Raw genomic sequence first — 22,173 nt, forward strand, 5'->3', positions numbered from 1 at the left:
CATCTGGATGATCCAGAGGAGGAATGGGAGAAGGTAATGTGGTCTGATGAGACAAAAATAGAGCTTTTTGGTCTAAACTCCACTCGCCGTGTTTGGAGGAAGAAGAAGGATGAGTACAACCCCAAGAACACCATTCCAACAGTGAAGCATGGAGGTGGAAAAATCATTCTTTGGGGATGCTTTTCTGCAAAGGGGACAGGACGACTGCACCGTATTGAGGGGAGGATGGATGGGGCCATGTATCGCGAGATCATGGCCAACAACCTCCTTCCCTCAGTAAGAGCATTGAAGATGGGTCGTGGCTGGGTCTTCCAGCATGACAACGACCCGAAACACACAGCCAGGGCAACTAAGGAGTGGCTCCGTAAGAAGCATCTCAAGGTCCTGGAGTGGCCTAGCCAGTCTCCAGACCTGAACCCAATAGAACATCTTTGGAGGGAGCTGAAAGTCCGTATTGCCCAGCGACAGCCCCGAAACCTGAAGGATCTGGAGGTCTGTATGGAGGAGTGGGCCAAAATCCCTGCTGCAGTGTGTGCAAACCTGGTCAAGACCTACAGGAAACGTATGATCTCTGTAATTGCAAACAAAGGTTTCTATACCAAATATTAAGTTCTGCTTTTCTGATGTATCAAATACTTATGTCATGCAATAAAATGCAAATTAATTACTTAAAAATCATACAATGTGATTTTCTGGATTTTTGTTTTAGATTCCGTCTCTCACAGTTGAAGTGTAACTATGATAAAAATTACAGACCTCTACATGCTTTGTAAGTAGGAAAACCTGCAAAATCGGCAGTGTATCAAATACTTGTTCTCCCCACTGTATATGTATATATATATATATATATATATATATATATATATACTACCAGTCAAAGTTTGGACACACCTACTCATTCAAGGGTTTTTCTTTATTTTTACTATTTTCTAAATTGTAGAATAATAGTGAATCATCAAAACTATGAAATAACACATATGGAATCATGTAGTAACCAAAAAGGTGTTAAAGAAATCAAAATATATTTTATATTTGAGATTCTTCAAATAGCCACCCTTTGCCTTGATGACAGCTTTGCCTTGATACAGTGCATTTGGCAAGTATTCAGACCCCTGACATTTTGTTACGTTTCAGCCTTATTCTAAAAAAGGATTCAATTGTTTTTTTCCAAAAATACCCCATAATGACAAAGACATTATTTTTTTATTTTTTGCAAATGTATATAAAAAAAAAACGTTTATCACATTTACATAAGTATTCAGACCCTTTACTCAGTACTTTGTTGAAGCACCTTTGGCAGTGATTACAGCTTCGAGTCTTCTTGGGTATGACGCTACAAGCTTGGCACACCTGTATTTGGGGAGTTTCTCCCATTCTTCTCTGCAGATCCTCTCAAGCTCTGTCAGGTTGGATGGGGAGCGTCGCTGCACAGCTATTTTCAGGTCTCTCCAGAGATTTTCGATCGGGTTCAAGTCCGGGCTCTGGCTGTGCCACTCAAGGACATTCAGAGACTTGTCCGAAGCCACTCCTGCGTTGTCTTGGCTGTGTGCTTAGGGTCGTTGTCCTGTTGGAAGGTGAACCTTCGCCCCAGTCTGAGGTCCTGAGCGCTCTGAAGCAGGTTTTCATCAAGGATCTCTCTGTACTTTGCTCCGTTAATCTTTCCCTCGATCCTGACTAGTCTCCCAGTCCCTGTTGCTGAAAAACATCCCCACAGTATGATGCTGCCACCACCATGCTTCACCGTAGGGATGGTGCCAGGTTTCCTCCAGACGTGACACTTAGCATACAGGCCAAGGAACTCTAGAACTCTGCCAGAGTGACCATCGTGTTCTTGGTCACCTCCCTGACCAAGGCCCTTCTCCCCCGATTGCTCAGTTTGGCTGGGCGGCCAGCTCTAGGAAGAGTCTTGGTGGTTCCAAACTTCTTCCATTTAAGAATGATGGAGGCCACTGTTTTCTTGGGGACCTTCAATGCTGCAGACATTTTTTGGTACCCTTCTCCAGATCTGTGCTTGACACAATCCTATCTTGGAGCTCTACGGACAATTCCTTCGACCTCATGGCTTGGTTTTTGCTCTGACATGCACTGTCAACTGTGGGACCTTATATAGACAGGTGTGTGCCTTTCCAAATCATGTCCAATCAATTGAATTTACACAGGTGGACTCCAATCAAGTTGTAGAAACATCTCAAGGATGATCAATGGAAACAGGACGCACCTGAGCTAAATTTTGAGTCTCATAGCAAAAGGTCAGAATACTTACGTAAATAAGGCATTTCTGTTTTTTATTTTTAATACATTTGCAAACGTTTCTAAAAATCTGTTTTTGCTTCGTCATTATGTAATACATTTTAGAATAAGGCTGTAACGTAACAAAATGTGGAAAAAGTGAAGGGGTTTGAATACTTTCCGCCAGTGGAGGCTGGTGACTTGAAAAATTGAGGAGGATGGGAGACCCATGGTATAGGCGCGGAACACAAGGAGACGTCAAAGTGTATTTCAAAAATCGTCAAAGAGTAATTATTTTAACCTAAAACATTTAATAAATACATTTATAATATAATACTATGGGGAATGGGAATGAGAGGGCTACTTACACCGTTTTGGGAAGGGATCACTGCAGTGATTGAATGAGGGTATAAGGTATGATTTGAGGTGTTCAGAGGCTTGACTTCAATGCAGGACATGATTTGACTGGGAAGACAAAATAACAATACGCAACAAACTACACATTTAGACAAAATAACTAAGAATGAGTTAGTCCAAGCAAGGAGTAAAATCATTGATTTGTAATAATGTGATTGTGTTTGTGTATGTGATTGACTCTACATACAGTAATGAGAGAAAATTGATAGGTGTACTCACAGTGCTTGGAGAGGAAACATTAAATATGCCAGTGGATGAGCGGGCACATGAGACATGGCTTCAGTTCATGTCAGGAGAGAGTTGACAATGGTGGTGTAGTGGAGTGGTCATCACTTCTTAAATCAGGGAACAGGGGGGGACTTAGCTGGAAATACACATAGCAGATACATTCCATTACAGCTGCGCCATTATAGGTTTGAACAACAAGTTTGTCCGTGAAGTTAAACACAGACTGCGCATCTCGCCCACTTGACACATCAATGTAGGCCAAGAAACGTTCCTGAATAAAGCCTTGATCATCCACATACCTGACGATAACTGATGAAAACCCTGTCAAAATGCCGCTACCTTATACTTGTTCATATGAATTATATATAGATTAGATTAGGTGGGGGATTTCCTCTACCCAGACACAGAGACAGCAACTGATAGACAATAGTACTCACAGGGCTGAGCTTGCTTTATGCATGTTTGCATCATGCAGGCCTATGCAACTGTAGGCCTTGTAAAAAATTAACTCACATCTGTCATCACTATTATGCTGATTGATTAATTACAGTTAATAATTTGGGATTGAAAACGTATAGGCAGCCTAGCCAGCCCAATTTTGAAAACAAACCAAATTTGATCACGTTCACATTTTCTCCTGACACACAAATGGACTATAAATAACTTTACCAATTAGTTACCCTGACCAAATGAATAGCGCACATAGGCTGTATGCATCTGCTCTTATTAGTAGCCTACAGTTGATCAGACTGAACATTTTTCTTGTTTTCATCCCATACAGCATGTCAAATCTCTAATGTTTAGGTGTAGCCTAGGCTGCTGCAACATTTATGTAATGTGTTGTTGCTTGTGTCTGTCTGGAGTGATTATGTGTTATCATCTTTGCTAAATAAATACAGGAGGAAAGTGGAAAGCCTACTTGAGCGCGCGCAAAAAAATTAACTGCGTCAACATCTCTCTTTAATCTAACTTTTAATGGATGATGCGATGGAAGCTATCAAATCATTCTGAATTGATTTCGACATCCCAGAAAATACATTAGAAAGTTCCATATGTTCAGCAAGTAACGTGCAATTAACACTGCAACCTCCTTGTAGTTGCACTTGTTAGCGGAACTTTCCCTATTGTCGTGTCCTGTAAAAGCCAATTATTGCATGCCCAAAAACGCAGTGGTGTTGATAAGCCGCTTGAGAACATCCCTGTTTCGTTTTACTTTCTTGCTGTGTTGCGCAGTTTGAATACGCAGACCTTCGTCATGATCGATATTGCTTTTTCGCCAGAAGCTTCAATCTGATGTGGGCATTTATATGCTCCCTGCTTTTGTTTTGCCATTTAGCTGAACGATTGATGTTCTTCAGGTCACTGTACCCCTCTTTCGCCCAAGTCTCTGTCTTTCCAAGAAGCAGGCAAGGCCAGCAATACAGGCGGCTTGATGAAAGGCTCACTGCTAACCAGCTATACTTTTGATACCAATTATTCATCCTTCTTCATGAAACTGATCTCAGGCAGAGTTCGACCCTCGGTTTTAATTCACACCTTTTCCGTGTGCCCCAGAGAATGAAAGGGGTTCTTAAACAAAAAGTCAACAAAATTTGCTGTAGTGTTGGTGGCGAAAGGTGCACACTCGAGCTGGTAGCTAGCTACTTGCTACTGAAGTTAGCAAGGCAAATTGAAATAAATTGCACTAACTGGTTATAAAACCAAGAAAACAATTTATAATCTACCTCCTCCATCTCCTGTAATTTGAAGAAACTAATTTGAATTGAATAATATCCCAAAAATGCTCAACTATCACTTTTCAGTCTCTATCCAATAATGTCACCAAGCTTCTCAACACATAGAACCCCCCAATAATGCTCTGCGGCTCAACCCCAATACAACATACTAGGTTCATTCTCTGATCCTAATCCTATGATTGGATGGACAACATGTCAGTTCATACTGAAAAAGCTTTGATTGGTTGAATGACGTCCTCCGGAAGTGGTCATCATTACCATGTACAGTGAGGGAAAAAAAGTATTTGATCCCCTGCTGATTTTGTAAGTTTGCCCACTGACAAAGACATGATCAGTCTATAATTTTAATGGTAGGTTTATTTGAACAGTGAGAGACAGAATAACAACAAAAAAATCCAGAAAAACGCATGTCAAAAATGTTATAAATTGATTTGCATTTTAATGAGGGAAATAAGTATTTGACCGCCTCTCAATCAGAAAGATTTCTGGCTCCCAGGTGTCTTTTATACAGGTAACGAGCTCAAATTAGGAGCACACTCTTAAAAGGGACTGCTCCTAATCTCAGTTTGTTACCTGTATAAAAGACACCTGTCCACAGAAGCAATCAATCAATCAGATTCCAAACTCTCCACTATGGCCAAGACCAAAGAGCTCTCCAAGGATGTCAGGGACAAGATTGTAGACCTACACAAGGCTGGAATGGGCTACAAGACCATCGCCAAGCAGCTTGGTGAGAAGGTGACAACAGTTGGTGCGATTATTCGCAAATGGAAGAAACACAAAAGACCTGTCAATCTCCCTCGGCCTGGGGCTCCATGCAAAATCTCACCTTGTGGAGTTGCAATGATAATGAGAACGGTGAGGAATCAGCCCAGAACTACACGGGAGGATCTTGTCAATGATCTCAAGGCAGCTGGGACCATAGTCACCAAGAAAACAATTGGTAACACACTACGCCATGAAGGACTGAAATCCTGCTCAAGAAAGCACATATACATGCCCGTCTGAAGTTTGCCAATGAACATCTGAATGATTCAGAGGAGAACTGGGTGAAAGTGTTGTGGGTAGATGAGACCAAAATGTTTGGAGGAGGAGGAATGCTACCTATGACCCCAAGAACACCATCCCCAACGTCAAACATGGAGGTGGAAACATTATGCTTTGGGGGTGTTTTTCTGCTAAGGGGACAGGACAACTTCACTACATCAAAGGGACGATGGACGGGGCCATGTACCGTCAAATCTTGGGTGACAACCTCCTTCCCTCAGCCAGGGCATTGAAAATGGGTCGTGGATGGGCATGACAATGACCCAAAACACACGGCCAAGGCAACAAAGGAGTGGCTCAAGAAGAAGCACATTAAGGTCCTGGAGTGGCCTAGCCAGTCTCCAGACCTTAATCCCAAAGGAAATCTGTGGAGGGAGCTGAAGGTTCGAGTTGCCAAACGTCAACCTCGAAACCTTAATGACTTGGAGAAGATCTGCAAAGAGGAGTGGGACAAAATCCCTCCTAAGATGTGTGCAAACCTGGTGGCCAACAACAAGAAACGTCTGACCTCTGTGATTGCCAACAAGGGTTTTGCCACCAAGTACTAAGTAATGTTTTGCAGAGGGGTTAAATACTTATTTCCCTCATTAAAATGAAAATCAATTTAAAACATTTTTGACATGCGTTTTTCTGGATTTTTGTTGTTGTTATTCTGTCTCTCACTGTTCAAATAAACCTACCATTAAAATTATAGACTGATCATTTCTTTGTCAGTGTGCAAACGTACAAAATCAGCAGGGGATCAAATACTTTTTTCCCTCACTGTAGGTAGGATGAATACTTCCCTAATCATAAATGATGTGTAAGATCAGAGTGTTTTTAAATCTACCCATGGGTTCTGAAATGGAGACAAATATTCATATGTTTTGATGGCTATCTGTCCTGGATCTCCATATTCTGAACACATTCTCCATAGGTTACATTATATTATTGTGCCGATCAAATTCAAATTAAAGGTATACAGTTTTTAAAGGGATGGCTTTAGATAAATGAACAGAAAAATGAATTGAACAAAAACTCCATGACTAAATTGGTCGGCCACCCAGTGGGTGTGTATTCTGGGATTTAATTACATTTGTTCAGTGCGCGCAAGGGAGCATCACCCTCAGAGCTTGTTACACACCTGCATGAGGTACGTCTGAATATCAACTACTGAGAAGACCTTAAATCAAAATGTGTAAAACAGGCAATGATTTCCTAAGTCTAAACTGGCCAGGTAGCAATAGTAATTGTTGTTATTGTAGTGGTAGTAAATTAGTAGTTGCAGTATGCACTGATGGTGGTAGTAGTAGTATAGTAATAAATTAGTAATAGTGGATGTGGTTGGTATGGCACAGTATGTTCTTGAAATAAAAGATAGCTACTAGGTCTGTGTATTAGCTCTTCCGTTATGCTTGTTATGCTATTATTCCTGTTCCCTCTGGCCACCAGCTGCGCAGCTTCCAGGGTATCCATGATCAACTCCCACATCCTGGGGAGGGCCACTCAGGCTCCCCCAACAGCCTGCCCCCAGACCTCTCCCAGCACCAGCCCCGCCTGGCCCCCCACAACCACAACACCCTGGCTCAGCTCCAGATGCAGGTTGAGAAACTAACCCAGCAGCCCCACTTGTAGCCCCAGTCCCCACCTTGGGCCTGGTACCAGAGAATGCGGCTCCAGAGACCCCCTCCAGGGTGTCTCTCCCTCGCAGAGTCTCCCTCCATGCCCCAGCAGGGCCAGAGGTTCATGCCCACCCCCTGCAAACCATCTCAGTCCCACCAGCACCCTGCCAAGCCCTGGATATCTTCCCCAGGTGAAAGAGAGTGTGTGTGAGTATATGTTTGTGTGTGTGGTTGTGTGTGTGTGTGCGTGCACGTGTGTGTGTGTGTCGATTTGAATGACAGGGATAATTAATTAATTAATTAATTAACAGGCGCAGACAGTGGATGATGTCGCCCCAAATGGAGCAGAGAACCTTCACATCCAGGGTAATTTATACCTTGACTTGTCAAGATCAGTTTGAATCATAAGCTACCATATTAATAAAAAACATGGACATAAAAAAGGGCTAAATCTCAATTTGCAGCTTCTCACATGTGATACAGAACAGACCAAAAGCCTCCAGAAATGATGATAGATATGTCTGGTCTACAGTGTTTAGTCTGGGGCTAAGGCTGTTTTCTTCTAGCTCTAAAATACAGGCAGATCAAGAGGACAATCCACTGGCCTGTAGATTTCAGACAGGAGTTGATGGCTGATCTGAACAAGCTGTTGAAGTGGAGCCTTGAAGCACTGTTCTTTATAAAAGAGCCACTTTATAGATCATTAATAATATGCCATTTAACAAACGCTTTTATCCAAAGCTACTTACAGTCATGCGAGCATACATTTTTACGTATGGGTGGTCCCAGGGATTGAACCCACTACCCTGGTGTTACAAGCGCCATGCTCTACCAATTGAGCTACAGAGGACCAAGTAATTAATACACTAGGCCTTGTGTTTAGTTTGTCTTTATAACGTGTCATCAATGGTTTGTATTATATATAGTGTCAGTGTTATTTTTTTTACCCTGTTGGCACCTGCAACTCACCACAGGTGAGATAAATTACATTTACATTTACATTTTAGTCATTTAGCAGAAAATTACACAGTAAACGAGAATCACCTGTCTCCAACCAAATTCATTGTAATTCTGAATAATTTAGTCCAGGCCAATTTTTGATGTCACACCCTGGCTATGGGACTCTAGTTGTTGAGCCAGGGTGTGTTTGTTCTATGTGGTGTGTTTCTATGTTGGGGGTTCTAGTTCGTCTATTTATATGTTTTGCCTGAGTGACTCCCAATCAGAGGCAACGAGTGTCAGCTGTTGGCTGGTTGTCTCTGATTGGGAGCCATATTTAAACTGTATGTTTTCCCTTTGTGTTTGTGGGTTTTTGTTCCGTGTTCGGTCATTGATACCGTGGACTTCACGAGTCGTTTCTTGTTTTGTATTTACACTTTAACTAATTAAAGTATGTTTGTTCATCACGCTGTGCATTGGTCTCTCCCTGACGATCGTGACAGAAAAACCCACCATGCAACGACCAAGCAGCGTGAAGAGGAGAGAGGAAGGACTTGGGATCGATGGAGTAGGGGTCTCGACTGGGCTAAGCCGAGTGAAGAGCAGAGAGGGTGGACTTGGGAACAGTGGAGGAAGAGTCTCGACTGGGTCAAGCCTAATGAAGAGCAGAATGGCTGGAGTTGGAGGCAGAAGAGCGAGAGTTGGGCGAAAACTATAGAGGCCTGGCCCACGGGGAGGAGAGACCCCCAGAACATTTTTAGGGGGGGGCTCACGACGTCGGGGCAGCAGGAGGCCGCGATAGAGCGGTCCAGCGGGTTGGCAGAGGAGGCCGCCATGTTAAGGGGGCCACTGGTCACTAAGGGGAAGGAAAGTGTGGAGGCACGGCGAGAGGTACTGGGGTGTGTTACCAGTCCGGTCCGGCCCGTTCCTGATCCCCGCGTAGGGCCAGGGGTGTGTGTCCCCAGTGCGGTCCGGTCTGTTCCTGTTCCTCGCATCGAGCCTGTGGTGCGCGTCGCCAGCCCGGTCCGGCCTGTTCCTGCTCCCCGCATCGAGCCTGTGGTACGCTTCGTCAGCCCGGTCCGGTCCGTTCCTGCTCCCCGCACCAAGCCTACGGTGTGCGTCGCCAGCCCGGCCCGTTCCTGCCCCTCGCACCAAGCCTACGGTGCGCATCACCAGCCCGGTAAGGCCCGTTGCTGCTCCACGCACCAAGCCTACGGTGCGCGTCGCCAGCCCGGCCCAGCCTGTTCCTGCCACTCGCACCAAGTCTACGGTGCGCGTCGCCAGCCCGGCCCGGCCTGTTCCTGCCACTCGCACCAAGTCTACGGTGCGAGTCGTCAGCCTGGTCCAGCCCGTTCCTGCCACTCGCACCAAGCCAGGGGTGCGAGTCGTCAGCCTGGTCCAGCCCGTTCCGGCCACTCGCACCAAGCCAGGGGTGCGAGTCGTCAGTCCAGTGAGGCCCGTTGCTGCTCCACGCACCAAGCCAGGGGTGCGTATCGTCAGCCAGGTCCGGTCCTTTCCTGCCTCACGCACCAAGCCAGGGGTGCGCGTCGTCTGTCCGGCACAACCCGTGCCTGGGTCACCGGTGCCTAACCAGGTACCGGTCAACGGCTCCACTACGGAGTTGAAGCTAACCGCTCCTGCTACGTCCAGTCCAGCTCTAGCCAGCGGGGCCAGACCGGACCAGGGGCGCTATGGGGGGGTTTGTTGGAGGGTGGTGGGCAAGCCCGGAGCCAGAACCGCCGCCGAGGAGGTATGCCCACCCAGCCCTCCCCTGTTTTGCTCTTTTTGAGGCGCGGTCGCAGTCCGCCTTTAGGGGAGGGGTACTGTCACACCCTGGCTATGGGACTCTAGTTGTTGAGCCAGGGTGTGTTTGTTCTATGTGGTGTGTTTCTATGTTGGGGGTTCTAGTTCGTCTATTTCTATGTTTTGCCTGAGTGACTCCCAATCAGAGGCAACGAGTGTCAGCTGTTGGCTGGTTGTCTCTGATTGGGAGCCATATTTAAACTGTATGTTTTCCCTTTGTGTTTGTGGGTTTTTGTTTCCGTGTTCGGTCATTGATACCGTGGACTTCACGAGTCGTTTCTTGTTTTGTATTTACACTTTAACTAATTAAAGTATGTTTGTTCATCACGCTGCGCATTGGTCTCTCCCTGACGATCGTGACATTTGACAAAAAACTAAAATGGTGGTCCTCCTGTGCAGTTGTAAATCAAACAAATACATCTATGAACACCAAGGTTTTTTTTTTTCAAGTAGTGAATCATGCAAGGGGGTCAATATATTTGAGCACAACTGTAGCTACATTTCATGTTTCCACATATCAGTTTGTAACATTTTGTTTTAAAGGATCAGATTGTAAGCAGTTGAATTGGATCTTTAGATGGAGTCTGCATATCGGAACAAGCACCCTGGAGGCCTTATCTAGATAATAATACCCAACTTCCCTCAGACCCTACCAGCTTCCCTCCCATACAGAACTGGAATGTATTGGTGTTGCGTACTACTCGACTATTACTACACAACAAAATGTAAGAATACAAATACAATAATTATTGTTTATAATATGACCAGTGGCGACCCGTAATTCGGGGCAGGTGGGGCAGAGCCACATTTTTAGCAAAAAATTATAATAATTGGCCAGCAGAAAATAGGAGCGTTGCGTTGTGATTGGCTCAGTGTTCTGTCACTCATGGGGAGACTACGTCACCGCCAAGTCTAAGTCCTTAGTAAGGGTAGACATAAAAAATTGAAGCCCTTTGGGTCCTGCCATAGAGTTACATTAGAAGTGACCTTCCAAGAAGGCTCAAGGGCATTGGCCACAGATAAAATGACGTCAAATCACGTTATATGTACAGTAGCTTTGATTGGACTGATCATGTCAACATTTTACTTTCAAAATCTTAGCTAGCAGTCATCATCATGAATCAAGTCGACAATCTACTGGCAAATCATGTTTAATCCTTGTCATATGAAGAGAAATAATGAAGAGAAATTATAGATAAAACGTATCGGTGCTCATCGGCCATTGTACATAAACATTACACAAATTCAACAATGAGTGGTTTGGAAGGAATCGGTGACAGTGGCTAACTGCAAGCATTGCAACTGGACGTCGGGAATAAACGAGCTCTGACTGGGAAAATACATTTTGAACGGTCATGCAACTCGGAATTGTAAATCCGGCCTCTTTCTCTTTCTTTGATGACAAAATTTGCCCACGAAGGACCGCCGCACCACCTTCCTGTTCAAGTGAGCACATCACAACAAGATGAGTCCAAAAATGTCTTATATGGTGCTGCATAAATGATGTAACATGCCAGGGAGACATGTATACTGTAGCTAAGAAAGTAATACTAAGTGTATGTTGTGTAGTAAGCTGTTAGTAGCCCATGTGCCTCACCCTAATAATTTGATCTATTTTCACCTCTTAATTTCGCCCACTATTCTGACTCGGTGGTGCACATGTAGCCTATAACCTGCTTTTGAGAAATGTAATCATCAAATATTTAATTGTAAGAGCTTTCATTGTCTGCTTATATACCCCCTTTATTTATCCTACGGTTCTGACTTAGTGTACAGGGAGAACACTGTAAGAACGGCTCCCATGTTCTGAATTCTGTCGCTGTACATTTCAAAAGTGCTGAAAAAAACTGTTATATTGACTACGTCCGTCCTGGCTTGCTCATTAATGTCTTAATCGAAATTATGGATTGACTCTTATCCGCTTGTCGTCCCCTTATGCCATAGTTTGTACATCTCAATTGTCAGTAGAAACCACATTTGTTTAAGCAAGTCGGCTATATCAGATACACTACCTGTCAATAGTTTAGAACACCTACTAATTCAAGGGTTTTTCTTTATTTTTACTATTTTCTACATTGTAGAACGATAGTGAAGACATCAAAACTATGACATAACACATATGGAGTCATATAGTAACAAAAAAAGTGTTAAACAAATCAAAATACATGTTATATTTGAGATTCAAATAGCCACCCTTTGCCGTGATGACAGCTTTGCATTCTCTCAACCAACTTCACCTGGAATGCTTTTCCAACAGAAGGAGTTCCCACATATGCTGAGCATTTGTTGGTTGCTTTTCCTTCACTCTGCGGTCCGACTCATCCCAAACCATCTCAATTTGGTTGAGGTCGGGGGATTGTGGAGGCCAGGTCATCTGATGCAGCACTCCATCACTCTCCTACTTGGTAAAATAGCCCTTACACAGCCTGAAGGTGTGTTGGGTCATTGTCCTGTTGAAAAACGAATGATAGTCCCACTAAGCCCAAACCAGATGGAATGGTGTATCGCTGCAGAATGCTGTGGTAGCTATGCTGGTTAAGTGTGCCTTGAATTCTAAATAAATCATAGACAGTGTCACCAGCAAAGCACCCCAAAACCATCACACCTCCTCCTCCAAGCTTTACGGTGGGAAATACACATGAAGAGATCATCCGTTCACCCACACCGCGTCTCACAAATTGGAACCAAAAATCTCCAATCTGGACTCCAGACCAAAGGACACATTGCCACCGGTCTAATGTCCATTGCTCATGTTTCTTGGCCCAAGTAAGTCTCTTCTTCTTATTGGTGTCCTTTAGTAGTGGTTTCTTTGCAGCAATTAGACCATGAAGGCCTGATTCACACAGTCTCTTCTGAACAGTTGATGTTGAGATGGGTTTGTTACTTGAACTCTGTGAAGCATTTATTTGGGCTGCAATTTCTGAGGCTGGTAACTGTAATTAACTTAACCTCTGCAGCAGAGGTAACTCTGGGTCTTCCATTCCTGTGGCGGTCCTCATGAAAGTCAGTTTCATCATAGCGCTTGATGGTTTTTGCAATTGCACTTGAAGAAACTTTCAAAGTTCTTGACATTTTCCATGTTGACTGACCTTCACATTTCTCTTTGCTTATTTGAGCTGTTCTTGCCATAATATGGACTTGGAATTTTACCAAATAGGACTATCTTCTGCATACACCCCCACCCTGTCACAACACAACTGATTGGCTCAAACGCATTAAGAAGGAAAGAAATTCCACAAATTAACTTTTAAGAAGGCACACCTGTTAATTGAAATGCATTCCAGGTGACTACCTCATGAAGCTGAGAGAATGCCAAGAGTTTGCAAAGCTGTCATCAAGGCAAAGGGTGGCTATTTGAAGAATCACAAATATAAAATATATTTTAATTTGTTTAACACTTTTTTGGTTACTACATGATTCCATATGTGTTATTTCATAGTTTTGATATCTTCACTATTATTCTACTATGTAGAAAACAGTAAAAATAAAGAAAAACCCTTGAATGAGTAGGTGTTCTAAAACTTTTGACCGGTAGTGTGTTTTTTGAAAGTTAGTAAATGAGGCTGAATGAACTGTTTCGCTGCCAGACAAGGCTCCGCTGATAGCCAGGTGTAGCATTGGTAAGGCGTTGGGACTGCTGTTGGGACTCTGCTGTTGGACAGCTTTATGTAGGCCCTAACAGTTTGTGGGCACTGTTTGTCACCGTTATAGTGCAATTAATGTATTGTTTAGTGTTGTGTTGTGTAGTGGCTTTTGCTGGCATGCATCCCACTTTTTTTTTTGGCCCCACCAAGATTTACATGCTAAAATCGCCACTGAATATGACATATGAGAAATACAATTCATCTTCCTTTAACACAAGGATAACATCTTGCAAAGGTACTAAGTGCTACATCCTATGAGGAGGAACCAGGGTAAAATGATGCTTTCTATTTCTTCATCACTTCTATACAGGCATGACATTTTCAATGTGCCATTCTTTCCATTCATCAATCTACACACAATACCCCATAATGACAAAGAAAAAACAGGTTTTTAGAATGTATTGATGAATGCCTTATTTACATAAGTATTCAGACCCTTTGCTATGAGACTCGAAATTGAGCTCAGGTGCATCCTGTTTCCATTGATCATCCTTGAGATGCTTCTACAACTTGATTGGACTCCACCTGTGGTAAATTCAATTGATTGGACATGATTTGGAAAGTGACTAGTCAGAATCGAGGGAAAGATGAACAGAGCAAAGTACAGAGAGATTCTTGATGAAAACCTGCTCCAGAGCACTCAGGACCTCAGACTGGGGCAAAGGTTCAACTTCCAACAGGACAACGACCCTAAGCACACAGCCAAGACAAAGCAGGAGTGGCTTCGGGACAAGTCTCTGAATGTCCTAGACTTGCCCAGCTAGAGCTTGAACCCGATCTAACATCTCTGGAGAGACCTGAAAATAGCTGTGCAGCAACACTCCCCATCCAACCTGAAAGAGCTTGAGATGATCTGCAGAGAAAAATGTGAGGAACTCCCATAATACAGGTGTGCCAAGCTTGTAGTGTCATACCCAAGAAGGCTCGTGGCTGTAATCGCTGCCAAAGGTGCTTCAACAAAGTACTGAGTAAAGGGTCTGAATACTTATGTAAAGTGATATTTCCGTTTTTATACATTTGCAAAACTGTATAAAACCTGTTTTTGCTTTGTCATTATGGGGTATTGTGTGTAGATTGATGAGGGAAAAAATATATGTAATTTTTTAGAATAAGGCTGTAACGTAACAAAATATGAAAAAAGTCAAGAGGTCTGAACACTTTCCGAATGCACTGTACTATTTGACACACATGACTACATGTCCTTACCTGGGATTTGAACTCAGATCTTGGTTCACAGCATTCCTAGCTTCCTGCTACACTACCATGTCTGTGTCAGTAAGTGATTTCACCTGTATTCATACTTTGGACTTCAAAGTACATTTTCACCTTTGTTGAAAATACACTCAAGAAAAACTATTATATGTATCATAGTGATTCAGGAGTAACATTAAAACAGAATAATATGCTCCACCAACATTAGATAACTATGCAGAAAACTGCTGAAATAAGTAAATGAAATCTATGATCAGAGAATAGTAAAATAACTGATAACTAAAATAGCAATGCAAATGGAACTCTTTTGCTAAGTGCAGAGATGCAAGCCCAAACCAGATGGGATGGCGTATCGTAATGCTGTGGTAGCCATGCTTGTTAAGTGTGCCTTGAATTCTAAATAAATCACAGAGTGTCACCAGCAAAGCACCATCACACCTCCTCCTCCATGCTTCACAGTGGGAACCACACATGCAGAGATAATCCGTTCACCTACTCTGCGTCTAAAAAAGACACGGCGGTTGGAACCAAAAATCTCAAATTTGGACTCATCAGACCAAAGGACGGATTTCCACCGGTATAATGTCTATAGCTCGTGTTTCTTGGCCCAAGCAAGTCTCTTCTTATTATTGGTGTCCTTTAGTAGTCGTTTCTTTGCAGTAATTCGACCATGAAGGCCTGATTCACGCGGTCTCCTCTGAACATTTGATGCTGAGATGTCTGTTACTTGAATTCCGTGAAGCATTTATTAATATTTCTGAGGCTGGTAACTTTAATGAACTTATCCTCTGGAGCAGAGGTAACTCTGGGTCTTCCTTTCCTGTGGCAGTCCTCATCAGAGCCAGTTTCATCATAGCGCTTGATGGTTTTTGCGACTGCACTTGAAGAAACGTTCAAAGTTCTTAATTTTCCGTATTGACTGACCTTCATGTCTTAAAGTAATGATGGACTGTCGTTTCTCTTTGAGCTGTTCTTGCCATAATATGGACTTGGTCTTTTACCAAATAGGGCTATCTTCTGTATACATCACAACTGATTGGCTCAAACGCATTAAGGAGGAAAGATATTCCACAAATTAACTGTTAAGAAGGCACACCTGTGGGTAACCTGGTTTGTGTCCTTCTAGCTGCCCTGGGTGCCTCTGCTGATCCTGCAGCTGTTGTGTGCAGTGATCATGTGCCTAGGAACCAGATTTATACTGTTAGCACTGAGCCATTGTGCCCGAGGACGCAGTCCACTGTGTGCAGCTAACCCTGCACTAACATAAAGAACATGAGCACATATACTGCTGCTAAGCTTCCCAGTAAAGCAATAAAAACAAGTAAGCATCCCAAAAGTGCTCAAAATAGCCCACGTTAACATATGTTGCTTAAGAAACAAGGTTCATGACATCAATAATTTGCTAGTAACAGATGACATTCATATTCTGACTATCTCTGAAACTCACTTAGATAATACCTTTGATGATAGAGTGGTAGCAATACAAGGTTATAACATTTACAGAAAAGATAGAAATGCCAGTGGTGGAGGTGTTGCTATTTATATTCAAAACCACATTCCTGTGAAGATTAGAGAGGATCTCATGTTAAATACTGTTGAAGTAATATGGCTACAGGTTCATCTGCCTCACGTAAAGCCAATTCTGGTGGGAAGCTGCTATAGACCACCAAGTGCTAACAGTCAGTACCTGGATAACATGTGTGAAATGCTTGATAATGTATGTGATATCAATAGAGAGGTATACTTTCTGGGTGGTTTAAATATTGACTGGCTTTCATCAAGCTGCCCACTCAAGAGAAAGATTCAAACTGTAACCAGTGCCTGCAACCTGGTTCAGGTTATTAGTCAACCTACCAGGGTGGTTAAAAACAGTACAGGAATGAAATCATCAACATGTATTACATTTACATTTACATTTTAGTCATTTAGCAGACTCTCTTATCCAGAGCGATTTACAGTTAGATTTGATATATTTTGTGTATTGGTCATACCTTTACTAATGCTGCAGAGATTTGTTTGAAAGCAGTATCCAAATCCATTGGCTGTAGTGATCACAATATAGTAGCCATATCTAGGAAAACTAAAGTTCCAAAGGCTGGGCCTAATATTGTGTATAAGAGGTCATACAATACGTTTTGTAGTGATTCCTATGTTGTTGATGTAAAGAATATATGTTGGTCCGTGGTGTGTAATGAGGAGCAAACAGACACTGCACTTAACATTTATGAAATTGCTAATTCCAGTTACTAATAAGCATGCACCCATTAAGAAAATAACTGTAAAAACGGTTAAATCCCTGTGGATTGATGAGGAATTGAAAAATTATATGGTTGAGGGGGATGAGGCAAAGGGAATGGCAAATAAGTCTGGCTGCACAACCGATTGGCAAATGTATTGCAAATTGAGAAATCATGTGACTCAACTGAATAAAAAGAAGAAGAAACAACACTATGAAACAAGGATAAATGACATAAAGAATGATAGTAAAAAGCTTTGGAGCACCTTAAATGAAATGTTGGGAAAAAAGGCAAACTCAGCTCCATCTTTCATTGATTCAGATGGCTCATTCATCACAAAACCAACTGATATTGCCAACTACTTTAATAATTTTTGTTCATTGGCAAGATTAGCAAACGTAGGCATGATATGCCAGCAACAATTGCTGGCACTACACATCCAAGTATATCTGACCAAATTTTGAAAGACAAGCATTGTAATTTTGAATTCCGTAAAGTGAGTTTGGAAGAGGTGAACAAATTATTGTTGTCTATTAACAGTGACAAGCCACCGGGGTCTGACAACTTGGATGGAAAATTGCTGAGGATAATAGCGGACGATATTGCCACTCCTATTTGCCATATTTTCTATTTAAGCCTACTAGAATGTGTGTGCCCCCAGGATTGGAGGGAAGCAAAAGTCATTCCGCTACCTAAGAATAGTAAAGCCCCCTTTACTGGCTCAAACAGCCAACCAATTAGCCTGTTAGCAACCCTTACTAAACTATTGGAAAGAATAGTATTTGACCAGATACATTGCAATTTTACTGTAAACAAATTGACAACAAACTTTCAGCATGCTTATGGAGAACGACATTCAACAAGCACTTACACAAATGACTGATGATTGGCTGAGAGAAATTGACGATGAAAAGATTGTGGGGGCTGTTTTGTTAGACTTCAGTGTGGCTTTTGACATTATCAATCATAGTCTGCTGCTGGAAAAACGTATGTGTTATGGCTTTACACCCCCTGCTATAATGTGGATAAAGAGTTACCTATCTAACAGAACACAGAGGGTGTTCTTTAATGGAAGCCTCTCAAACATAATCCAGGTAGAATCTGGAATTTCCCAGGGCAGCTGTCTAGGCCCTTGCTTTTTTCCATCTTTACTAATGACATGCCAAAGCCAGTGTGTCTATGTATGCGGATGACTCAACACTATACACGTCAGCTACTACAGCAACTGAAATAACTGCAACACTTAACAAAGAGTTGCAGTTAGATTTGGAATGGGTGGCAAGGAATAAGTTAGTCCTGAATATTTCCTAAACTAAAAGCATTGTATTTGGGTCAAATCATTCACTAAACCCTAAACTTCAACTACATCTCAAAATGAATAATGTGGAAATTGAGCAAGTTGAGGTGACTAAACTGCTTGGAGTAACCCTGGATTGTAGACTGTCATGGTCAAAGCATATTGATACAACAGTAGCTAAGACGGGGAGAAGTATGTCTATAATTAAGCGCTGCTCTGCCTTCTTAACAACACTATCAACAAGGCAGGTCCTACAGGCCCTAGTTTTGTCGCACCTAGACTACTGTTCAGTAGTGTGGTCAGGTGCCACAAAGAGGGACTTGGGAAAATTGCTCAGAACAGGGCAGCACAGCTGGCCCTTAAAAGTCCACGGAGAGCTAACATTAATGACATGCATGTCAGTCTCTCCTGGCTCAGAGTGGAAGAGAGATTGACTTCATCACTGCTTGTTTTTGTAAGAGGTGTCGACAAGCTGAATGTACCGAGCTGTCTGTTTGGAATACTGGCACACAACTCGGACACCCATGCATACCCCACAAGACAAGCCACCAGAGGTCTCTTCACAGTCCCCAAGTCCAGAACAGACTATGGGAGGCGCACAGTACTACATAGAGCCATGACTACATGGAACTCTATTCCACATCAGGTAACTGATGCAAGCAGTAGAATCAGATTTTTTAAAAACTGGTAAAAATACACCTTATGGAACAGCAGGGACTGTGAAGCAACACAAACATAGACACATGCATACAAACACACGATAACATACGCACTATACACGCATGTACACATGGATTTTGTGTTATAGATATGTGGTAGTAGAGTAGAGGCCTGAGGGCATACACTTAATGTTGTGAAATATGTTATGAATGTATTGTAATGTTTTTAAAATGTATAACTGCCTTATTTTGCTGGACCCCAGAAAGAGTAGCTGCTGCCTTGGCAGCAGCTAATGGGGATCCATAATAAATACAAATGTAATAATGGTACAAGTACAGCCGCGTAACCATACCTTTGGAGGTCTGTCACTTTAAAGAGTACGGCAAGCTGTATAGTGTGTAAGGCTGATTGATATTTACTGGGTCGATTGGCAAGGACCCAGTATACTGATGATAGTTTGTGCATTTTTCTGGACGTGCCAAGTGGGTTAGCAATTTCTAAATAATCAATATACAACTGCATTAAAAAAATAAAGCTACATTTTGTTTCAGCTGATTCCTCAATTTACCAGTGTCAATGTTTGAAGCATCATCTGTTTCTGTGCTCTGGCTGGGACAGAATGTCATCACGAAAATCTGACCTAACACTCACTTGGTGTGTCCTACTCTTCTGTGAATTAAATGACGAGTACACATTTGTGCGGTAATCACAACTCTTAAATAGGCATGCCACCATCTCATGTTTCTTTAAAGAGTACAGATTCAAAGACAGGTTGCTTGAATGTACACAGAGGTCAGTCAATAGATGCATGCTCCTGACCTGCCCTATTCCTGACCTCTGCAGTGTGGTATTGCGATAGATGAGTTTTAAGTTCATTGAGCGACTGAAATGTGCAAACACAATCTTCATAGAGACATGGCAGTGGACTCACTCTTGATTAATGACTGTGCTTTAGACGATAGTGTTTTAGTAAATGTGTTCTAGAGTGAAATGGGGTTGCACACAACTGACATTTCCAAGCCATTCTATTATCATCAGCAACCTGGAAGCAGAAGAAATGGTGTTCACTAATTTGTTATGACTAATTGGCTACATAAACAGAATAATCCAAATTGTTGTTCTTGAAGTCATAGGTAAAACTCTGGGGGCCTATAATTTTTTAAACTAAGAACATTTAGTAAGTTTGTCTTAGAAAAATACTGTTGTACTAACAATATTTAATCATGTTTCTATTTCAAGAAGTCACAAAATGCTATTATGATGTCCATCTCAGGTAATTTCAACCTAAGCTTACCTTTAACTACTAGCCTTCTGTCTTGTCTTCTGCACCAACATCCTTCAGTCAGGCCTGTAGACAGAAAGTATCAATAAATAATTAGTATCACAATTTGTAGTGTTAACATTCATAAGGTTGGAAACTAGTCTTTATGTCAAAGTATGTAGGCCTACTACTGTTCATTCAGAGAATTACAGAAAATGATATTCATAACTTTAGATTTATGTTTCACACCCAAGCCAAATATCAATGTCAGAAAATAAGCATATGTCATTTGAATAGTACATAACTACTGTAATTCAGAATTCATTTTAACTTTCAACAATCAAAGTACTGCATTGTAATTAGGCAGCATGCCATTGAATCAAGCTTAGGCTGCGCCATGTTGTGCACCTGTCACGTTGCTCTCAGCAATTGCAGACATGCGCCAAATGAGGTAGCTAGCTAGCTACCTCAGCTAGCAAGCTAGACAAGTAGCGTAGCTAACAAGCCAAGATAGTTGCACATAACCAGGAAACATGGCATAGCTAATAAACACATTTTATAAAATATGTTTCAGAAAAAAAAACGAATGACACCAAAATCCTTATGTTTAAGCAACTACGTTAGCTAGTTAACGTTATCCATCAACGCTTGTTTACAGTGCGTGGGTGAGTTAGCTAGCTAGCTAATGTGTTTGGCGCGTTGTACTATTCGGATAGGGATAGAGATCTTGACAATGGATATATTCTCCAAAGAAACACAAATAATTTCCAAACTTTTAAATGTATAGCTACTGCTATCTATCGAAGCAAAGTCATTAACTTACCGCGTGAACGCTCAGGCGACAGTGCGCATTTGTATTCGTTTGTAGCTCGTGTATTCATTTGTAGCTGGTGAAGTCCACTCCAGCAGAGACAAATCTGACTCCAGTCAACTTCATACGTCACGCGCGCTCCCAGAGCTTGGCTTGCCTGCATTTAATTTCCAGCTTTCATTAATTACTTTAAACTGATTATGTATCATCAACGCTACCTAACGTTACTTCCCCTTCACCGGCATTTTCAAATCATACTATCTAGCTCTAGCCAGCTAACCTACCTGGCGCATAGCTAACTAGCTAACGTTAGCCCTGCCTGGCACTTGCCAGTTATTATTATTATTATTATTACTTGCCAGTTAACCAGATTGCTAGCTTGACTGATATCCATTTGAAGTTCGACAAATCAGACACACACGACACAGTTAATAATCTTTCATACATTTTTACCATTAAGAAAGTATCCACTGTCGAGGGGACCGTCCGCCATGTTGGAAAGATTTTGAAATGTCACATGCGTTCCTTTGAACATCGACGTATATGATGTCAGACGTAATAAAGGTCAAACTTGACAGATATGTGTACCTATCAATCTATCATCAGAAGTCCTGTTTACATAAACTCACTGATACATTTCATCTGAATAAAAAAAAAACTGTCTCACGAAATCAAAGTGATGTGCATGTTATGGGAACCTAAATTGTTATGTTACTACAACGTTTTCACATATATTATGTTTACAGAAATTAATCCAATTATTGAATAGGACTGTTCGGCTTTACAGTGCATGTAGGCTACTTTACAGCATAAATGGAAACCTGGTTAATGTCAAACCATTTGAGGATGCTGGAATTATATTTTTGATTAATGTGCAAATGCCTACAAGAGACTTTTGAAGTAGCCTAATCAGATTAAAACATTGTGACTGGTTGTGTTTATGCCACATATAAAAGGTAATACTTTTAAAAAGTTAAATGATAAATATTTAGGCTATATTGAAGCGTTAGGGTCTAGGTGTGCGAGGAATAGCCACTCGAATTGGAGCGGA

General features: G+C 42.0%; 1 long non-coding RNA gene across 1 annotated transcript; it reads right to left on the reverse strand.

Annotated features, from left to right (window-relative positions):
• Positions 1-2,871: 2,871 nt before the first annotated feature.
• Positions 2,872-21,661, reverse strand: LOC121531722. The gene is made up of 4 exons (XR_005994180.1): positions 21,576-21,661; positions 21,135-21,279; positions 20,345-20,398; positions 2,872-3,010 (listed from the first exon to the last, which is right to left on the reverse strand). It is a non-coding gene; the product is annotated as an uncharacterized LOC121531722 (long non-coding RNA).
• Between the last annotated feature and the right edge of the window lie 512 nt (positions 21,662-22,173).

Source organism: Coregonus clupeaformis, chromosome 19 (genome assembly GCF_020615455.1).
Source record: "Coregonus clupeaformis isolate EN_2021a chromosome 19, ASM2061545v1, whole genome shotgun sequence".
NCBI lineage: Eukaryota > Metazoa > Chordata > Actinopteri > Salmoniformes > Salmonidae > Coregonus > Coregonus clupeaformis.